The following is an 8,324-nucleotide window of genomic DNA, read 5'->3' on the forward strand; positions in this document are numbered from 1 at the left end:
TCATGCTATCCAAACAGAAGTACCTCATTGGATGTAAAACAGTCTCTATTCACTCCCTGGAATGGTCTTCTGATTCTGGGCTGGGAATGCTGCCATAAAAGGAACTGCATAAGGACAGCGACCATGAAACTCTGTTTATGCAGGAATCAGTCCCTTTTAAGCCACAGAGGGTACATCTCTGTGAGAAAATGTTCTAATTAAGTCAGTCAGAAAGTTAACTGCCTCTGTGGAGGAAATTTTGACATTAGATTGGCAGTTGAATGTAAAATCAATGGCTCTTCCCCTTAGGGAAAGGTCAGATTATCATGGTCAATAGAAACCAACAGGAAATGACTGACTTTATTTTTTAGTTTTTTAAAAATACTTTTTGTTAAAAGATTCTACTACTGTCATCATTGTTCTTTGAGCAAAATATTTGAGCTGAGCCAAACAGATGCTCATATGACACAAACTTACAAGTGTAGCAATTTCAATTATAATGATCACATATTTATGGACATACATCTCCCACTGTATTGTTAAAGGGTACGTTGTTTTGTCACAAAGTCTTCACTAAGCTGTGAGCAAATCCATCGTTTTTTTTAAAAGCACCATTTTCCTTACAATGGAGTTTCTCTCGCTCTCCCTCTCTCATTTGTGGTTTTTCTTTCATTTTCCTTACTCCTCTTATCCCTCTTTATTTTTCCTCCTAGGTTTTGTTTTATCTCCTCCTCATATCAGGATAACATGCAAAATGAATTAGTCTTTTGTCAGTATATGGAACTATGTGGTTCTGATGCATTTCAAACACCAAGCCATTTAAAGGAATTATAGGCAGATTCAAGGCCCACAAATGGCACAATCTTTGCATTGATGCTGGGATGGGGGATTTGGAAGAATGTGTCAAGGCAGCCTACCCCAGAAACAACTTTGAAGGAAGGCCCTATTGACATGGAGGATGGAGAACATTGCAGTTATGCTGTAAAGGACCCCACAGGACACAGTTCCCACTGTGAGGCTGGAAGCTAGTGGTGTATTGTTGGTTCATAGGAGGAGACAGTTTCACAATCAGGTGAGAAAGAAGTATATTTGTTGGCCAACTGGTAGCTCTCACTGGAAAAATGGCCCATCATGACTCTTCCTTTAGAATATGCACAGCAAGATGCTGACTGGCCTTGTGTAGTGAAGGCATACACCATAGTAACTCAATTCTCCAAAGCCTCACAAGACCCAACATTTAAATTGGCAGCATCAGTAGGCCCTGGCACTCTGCATTAAGTCAGATTATCATAATGCCTCAAAGACTGATTATTTGGATGATACATGCCTTTTGCACTTTTAATTAGTCTGTCATCGCCCGTCTCTATCAGTATATCCAACCATGCCTTGTCTAGCAACCTAACTGCAGCACAGTGCTACAGCAGATCAGTGTGACTCAGAGGGAAAAGGCCGACAGGCACATGTGAGCTTCATTGGCATGACAGAAAAGTACACCAGGTCACCCTGCATTCATCCAGCCCTCCCACTGCTACCACAACCTCAGTCAACACTGCAGTGGAAAATGAGTTTCACAATGGACAGAGTGAGAAACCTTACTTGCTCTCGTGCTTTCTTCGTTAACATGCCAGAATGTCACAGCGTCTTCCACCTCCTTCAGTGACCAGAAGCAGCAGATTCTGGTTGAAGAAATGCAGCGGAGGAGAAACACCCAGAGGAAGGAGAGATGCTCCCATTGTAAGCAAGCGAGTCACGCAGAAGATAGTGGAAATAGTGAATGTAGCAGGGGGGAATACTATTGATCACGCATCCAGTGCTGCAAGCAGTCCCATGATCTACTGCACTCTGGCAAACTGAGTCATTTGGTAAAAGCACACAGAGGTCCTCGTGATAGACGATAGCTGAATGCTGTGTCTGCTGATGTTGACTTGGCACATTTCTCCTAAAATGCGGTTGACAGTGTATGTCCATGGCACACAAGCAGCTCCAGACAGTAATATGTTGATATACAAATGATTGCACTGTGATCACACACCCTGTTGAAGGGCTTTACCCCTGGTATCACAATAAAATGGCAATCCATCATTCTTTTATTTGCAGGACAAGAGGGTCACAATGCCAGGGAGATGGCCCGGACTGGGGATGAATCAATGTTGCCGAGGAGACAGCAATGTAGATTATGAGGCTGCCAGCTAAGTTCATTAACAGAGATGGAGGTCACAGGTACTAATGGAGGCATTAGACACATGTTGTTAAGGGTGTCAGAGTTGGAAGTGATGTTGTTGGTGCACCAAGCAAAAGAAGAGTTGGTTCAAAGGGGAGTGCAAGGGTTGGATTATGCCTAATTACTCCATTAGGAGGATTGAAAGTAATGGCCTGGATCCATACACACTGCCAAAATGTCAATGCCTTACTCAAATTGCTTCCTTTGGTGTGCCACACCGATCCAGTCGGCACACGCTCACCTAAACAGCACCCCCACCCTCACCTTGGACAATTTCTAACTTGGGCAACAGAAAGAAGAGATGACCAAGGGAGCACTGTCACATCTGACCAGCTGACACTTTGCCAACACGAATACCAGGTCAGAGGGATGTAGCATGTGTAAAGTTAGTGGTATGCAGCCATATATAATCCTCCATGAAAGGAGGGAAGACAAGCACAATGCTGCACCATCGACATTGCTCTCTGGCCTCAGGAGGTACCTCGTGGGGCACAGCAGCAGAATACCAGGCAATGGGCAGAGCTCCCTGAGGCAAGTGAACTCATGCACTTCATGTGGAGGGGTCTATTGCTGGATGAATTGAACCATTCCAGCAGACTTGACTGCATGAATTCCAAACATGACAGAATGCCAATCTTATAGAGAGACACATTCACTTTCCCACAGAATCCACGCAAAGGGTTCAAGCTTCATCAGAGGCTTGCAGCAGGCTGTTCATTGTCTCAGAGCCAAGAAGTATGCAAAGAACTGTACACATACAACAGGACATTCTTGCTGCTGGCTGGGAGGGACGATTGCTGCCATCCCCATCAAACTTGCCTGAAAGCCACCCCCGCTCTGGAGGTGGGTGAAGAAGAAAATTCCAAAACAGCAGAGCACTCCACTGAGGTAAATCTCCAATGACAACAGCTGCTCCTGTACAAATGGTCATGTAGGGCCCCAACAAATTCCTGCATGACAAGTCAAGGTATATAGAGTCATACAGCATGGACACAGACCCTTCAGTCCAACTTGTCCATGCCAAACAGACATCCCAAATCTGACCTAGTCCCATTTATCAGTACTTGGTCCATATCTCTCTCAACCCTTCCTATTCATACACCCATCCAAATGCCTTTTAATTTTGTAATTGTACCCGACTTCAATAGGAGAAGGGAGTAATATGCCTCCACCTCATTTAAGGCAACACTGAGATGAATATTTGCTGGTATGGGGCACCAAGGCAACTCAGTCATTGATGTGTTCAAAGTGCTGTCATTTACAATCATTATGTTGGTAGTTAGATTCATGCACCTTGTAAATACATGCACTTTCTTCAATGGATCATGAATAGCTTCCATTACTATGTAACCAGAAAGCAGCATGTTCTTAGCAGAGACAATGGAGACTGGAACCAGAAGTCCACCTCGTAGTGATTGAATACATGCAAAGTGTGTGCGAATGAATAGCTGCCGGTGGAAGGCTGAGTATTTATCCCGATGTTCAGATAAAAGATACCAGTCAACCAAGATATATAGATGTACAAAGTCATTCCAGCATGTGTTGTTGACCCATAGACACAGTGTAGCAATTAATTGGACCAATACTGTAATAACTACTGTGTATGTGCATGTCATCATGATGCCAGATCACATGGCACACAGACCTGATGAAAGAAGGTACCAACAAAGTCCTGCTCTGCCATGTTTATGTTCATCACTATAAGTATAAACAGTTAACACTAGCCTTGTGCCCCTGTATGTCTCTAGCTCTTCAAAGCTCTTAACAATATTCCGACAATTGGTGCATGAGGCAGAGTCATGATGATCTGACTTCTTGAGAAGATGTAGTCTACCTGGTGTTGTTTCACTGAGTGCTGTGTGTAAGGCGGTCAGGTACGCGAGTGTTCTACAGCAACGGCATAGTGGCTGCTCTGCATGTCAAAATGTTAAGTGTCTTTGAGGAAGACACTTTGAATGTTGAGATCTCCCAAGTGACAGAAGCTTTTGAGGTGGAGAACGTGGGTTGATAAGGACACTCTGAATTGCCGCACTCCATGTTGTCGATGTCACACTATTGTCATGGCGTGGCGATGGTGGTCCCTATGTATGGCCAGCACATATGTAGCTTAGACCTGCCAATTATTAAGATTTCATGAGCCAATAGAAATTCAAGAACAGGTTCTGAGTTTCAATGCATATTGTTTCAGTTCATATCATATGGTCACTTGAACATTGTGAGAAGGCTTTTGATAGGCAGAAGGTGAGTCTACTCTGGTTATTTGTCAGTTCTCACAAATATGTAGGCCCAGATTTTAAAGGACATCAAGGTTAATCTGTGGACAATGGTGAACTCGAAATGGTGACAGCGCTAGATTCAGCCTTGCTAATAATAATCTGTCTTCTTGGGGTGGATCTCTCCAGGAAGAATTGTGGTGCTAATGTTCATGGTCTAGGCATGCAGTGGTAGTTCACAAACATTTGTTGTGAGATCTCTCTTGCTTTTCTGTCACCTGCCTCTGTGATGGATCTGTCAACTCCTGGTCAGATACCATGCCACTGGCTGCAGCTACTGCTGCTACTCCCCTGTTGCCAGTGTGTGAGATAGCGCCATGCCCACCTTTCTCCCACTTGCTTCCTTTGCTACCGTTACGGGATGAAAGAGTGTGTAGTAGTCTGTCCTGTATCTTATTTATCTGCCCAAAGCAAGGATTAGATAATGCTGATGGGGCCACACAGATATATTCTTCTAATTTGCCAACTGCACGCCTCTCCCCAACCTCCCCCCATTACCCCCACCCTACACTTGCCTTGTAGTTGGATGAGAATTCCTGTGAAGTGAAACTTTTGACTTCAAAACTAAAGTTTGAAGAATTCTGCACAAACAAAATACTCTCTACTGAAAGCCTCTGTTCACTGATCAATATACACATGGGGAAAGTATATTCACTATTGGACACGATTCTGACGTTGAAAATCATTTATTAAATAATCCAAATGGTGCTAAGAATTACATCAGAAAACAATTCAAGATCATCAGAGTTCCAGTGTGATGCATTTATACATGCCAGAAGTTACATACATAAATATATAGGACCCTGTCTTATGTGGGCAAAAGGAACTTTTATTACATTGCACCATTTTCATTTGAAGGGGTCATAGAGTCAGCTAAACTTTGCTGCACCCCATGACAACACCCTGACCAACCAGAATCTACTTGCTTGTTCTGAGAATTAAGACTGACAGTTAACTGTTCTTCCTCATCTCCATGCCAATGATGGCCCAGCCAATCAGCATACTCTTCTCATACTGTATAAAATGGTGCCCTTCTGTTCAAGTCTGTTTCTTGACTCATATTTCTGACTGAGTGCAAAATGAAAGGCTTTAACCTTTTTGCCTCCTTTTAGCAATGCTTAAGTTCTGTGCTGACAAGCAATTATTTAAGACAATTTTTAAGAGACCTTCAGAAACTTTTACAACTTGTCCAAAAGTTAGTCGTGACCCATACCTATACTGGGAATACAGTACTTGCAGCAACAAAAATTGCATCAATTTAAGCTCTACCCTGGTCTTAAATGTCCTGGTGGACATGTGACTTACATAATTACAATTCATGGCCCATCCCATTTTGCCAATCATTGAAAATAGTTTTGACAATTGACAATACTTCACTAGTATGAAGAACAGATGGAAATACATTCAGCGATTCAATTTTTAATATTTTTCCATAGCTCCTGATCTTGTATTGGAAGAATTCGGCTTACAGCTTGTAAGAGAAAGGAAAAACTTATAGCATATCAACAAATTGCTAATGAGGAAAAGTTAGACAGAAGGTTTTGTTTGGAGTTCTCTGATGGACTCTCCTCCCTCAGCACAGAGTTCAGAAAATTCCAATTTGTTCTTCATCTTCACACTGATCTTTCTCATTTCTAAAGGGGAGTCAAATTCTATATTTACACTTTGTTATCTCTCCATGTTATGGAAATTCATGATCTTCAGACACTACTTTCCAAATAATGATCCTTTTTTCTGAATCAGAGGTCAACTTTGCAATAAAGAGGGCAGCAATGTCCACAACTCCACCATCTTGAACAATCCGATGCTGTTGCTATAGTAACTATTTAGACATTCTAATGTTTCTGTCTAAATCATGCTACTAGGTTCTGTTTGTTGGCTTCAAAAAATTTAGTCCAGAATCATCTACAATAATTCCACTAATTTTTCTAATTCTGACCAGTCAAAAGCTGCTCTTTGTTCCAGGGAAGGAGACTGATGTAGACCAAGATCAGGAGTTTCTGTTAAAACTGGCATGTGACAGTGGCACACTTATTACGGCCGTCAAAGCTTTTTCACTATGTGAAGTGGAAATTGAAAAGGTTCAGTGTGCTGTGTAATGTGGTACTGGACTCAATATACATGAGATCAACCTTGTCTTTAAAAGGTCACTGGCACCTGCCTTTTTCCTACTACCACCCACTCCCTATCCTCCCACTTCTTCCTCCTCTGAGTTCAGTTCCCACTAAATAGGTGGAACACCAATTCCTGACCACACCGACTAAGCAAATGTGGTATTCAGCCAGTCCTAAGAGTCAACAAGCTCAGGACAATGCCCTAATTGCAACACGTGAAAGATTTTTATTTGCCTTATACTAAGGAGCTGTTGCCGTCTTTGGGAGGTTACTGTAAATTCATGCAGCTTATTTGTCTGACAAAAGGAATAAAAATTTACAATAACCCATGTCATATGTACAAGAAGGAACTGACTAGGGAAGTATCTTATTACTGGTATGACTCTTTAACCTAAGTAAATGTAGATCTTTCAGATTTTAAACTAAAAGACTCAAATTAATTCAAACAAATTACCAGGTAAGTATTTATGTGCAATAGCTTCCCAGACAAATTTCAATAGATTTCTCACAATCACAGTATATTTACAAACACAAGGAAATAGCTCGGCATTCCTTAGTCATGGTATAAAAGCCCCCTTACCTTTTTAATTTTGGTCAGTTAAGGTGATACGTTCTCTCCTGAAGCATGACCAAGAAAATTCAGTGCGGCTTCCGTTGAGAAACAGCAGTAGCAGCAGATGGTTCGCTCACAAACATTTGTACCTGTACATCTACATCACTGTCAAACAGAATTACTGAGGAGCTCTCTGCAGCTCTGCCAGCCTGATTCATACACACTGAGCCCAGCTTTGCTGTGGAAAACCAGCAATGGAATTTCTCAACAGGACTGGATTTTTCTTCATTTGTGCCAGTGGATGGTATGAGAAACTATAAAGCTTCCAGTCAAGATAAACTAAACTCTTCTATCCTGATGATAAGGATGGAGCAGTCATCAGAACAGTTAGAAATAAAAGAATTTTGACCAACTTTAATATTTCAGGTATAATTCTTATGTTTTTGAAGAAGGTGTTTCAAAGGAAATGTTAAGTTATCATCATGTGATGGACCTGAACCTGCACAGCATTCCACCAGTAGCACAAGCTGAGCAGAATTAAAATGATCCTGGCTAAACAAATCTCTTATTTCTACTTTCAGTTCTGTGTTGCCCGTTTACCTGTACTGTGTGTGTGCTGAATCTCAATGGATGCCTATCAAGCCTGTTTAGGAGAACAAAAACATGATAGTAGAGGGAAACCCAGGCAACGATAGATGCATGTGGCTCCATAAAACTGTGGCAGCTTATTTCAGAAGTGAAGGAAGGAATTCTACTGGCAAGTAAGGAGATTCACAAATTGGTACATCCCTTTGCTGTTGGCATTGATCTGGAAACCAGTTAGTCTATATTTACGTAATATCCTTGTATCTGGGGCCATCTCTATTTAAGTACACTAAAAGCATCTTTATTGAGCCCGATTACTTGAGATAGCTGAATTAATTGTACTAATGATTATATCTCTACCAATGTGTTGCTTTGAAGAAGTTACTGAACTCATCACAATGAAGCGCTGAATTAACAGTATTGCAATAATCCTAATGGACTGTGTTGTCCACGTAGAGATCAATAACGTTTAAAAAGAAGTTCAAGCTTTTAGCTAAAAGGATGATTTGTCAAAATTTCATGTTTTAAAATTTATTGGAACAACCGATTAAAATATACAAAAATATTTTCTTTTTGTAGGCAAATTATATGATAAATTA

General features: G+C 41.3%; 1 protein-coding gene across 1 annotated transcript in view; it reads right to left on the reverse strand.

Annotated features, from left to right (window-relative positions):
- The window catches only part of drp2 (dystrophin related protein 2), a 316,071-nt gene extending 308,781 nt beyond the window's left edge, over nt 1–7,290 (reverse strand). The window contains exon 1 of the mRNA XM_048605194.1: nt 7,168–7,290. The gene's annotated coding sequence lies outside the window, so the exon portion shown is untranslated. The remainder of the gene's footprint in view (nt 1–7,167) is intronic.
- Nucleotides 7,291–8,324: the final 1,034 nt, after the last annotated feature.

The sequence above is a fragment of the Rhincodon typus genome, chromosome 14 (genome assembly GCF_021869965.1).
Source record: "Rhincodon typus isolate 14 chromosome 14, sRhiTyp1.1, whole genome shotgun sequence".
NCBI classification, from domain to species: Eukaryota; Metazoa; Chordata; class Chondrichthyes; order Orectolobiformes; family Rhincodontidae; genus Rhincodon; species Rhincodon typus.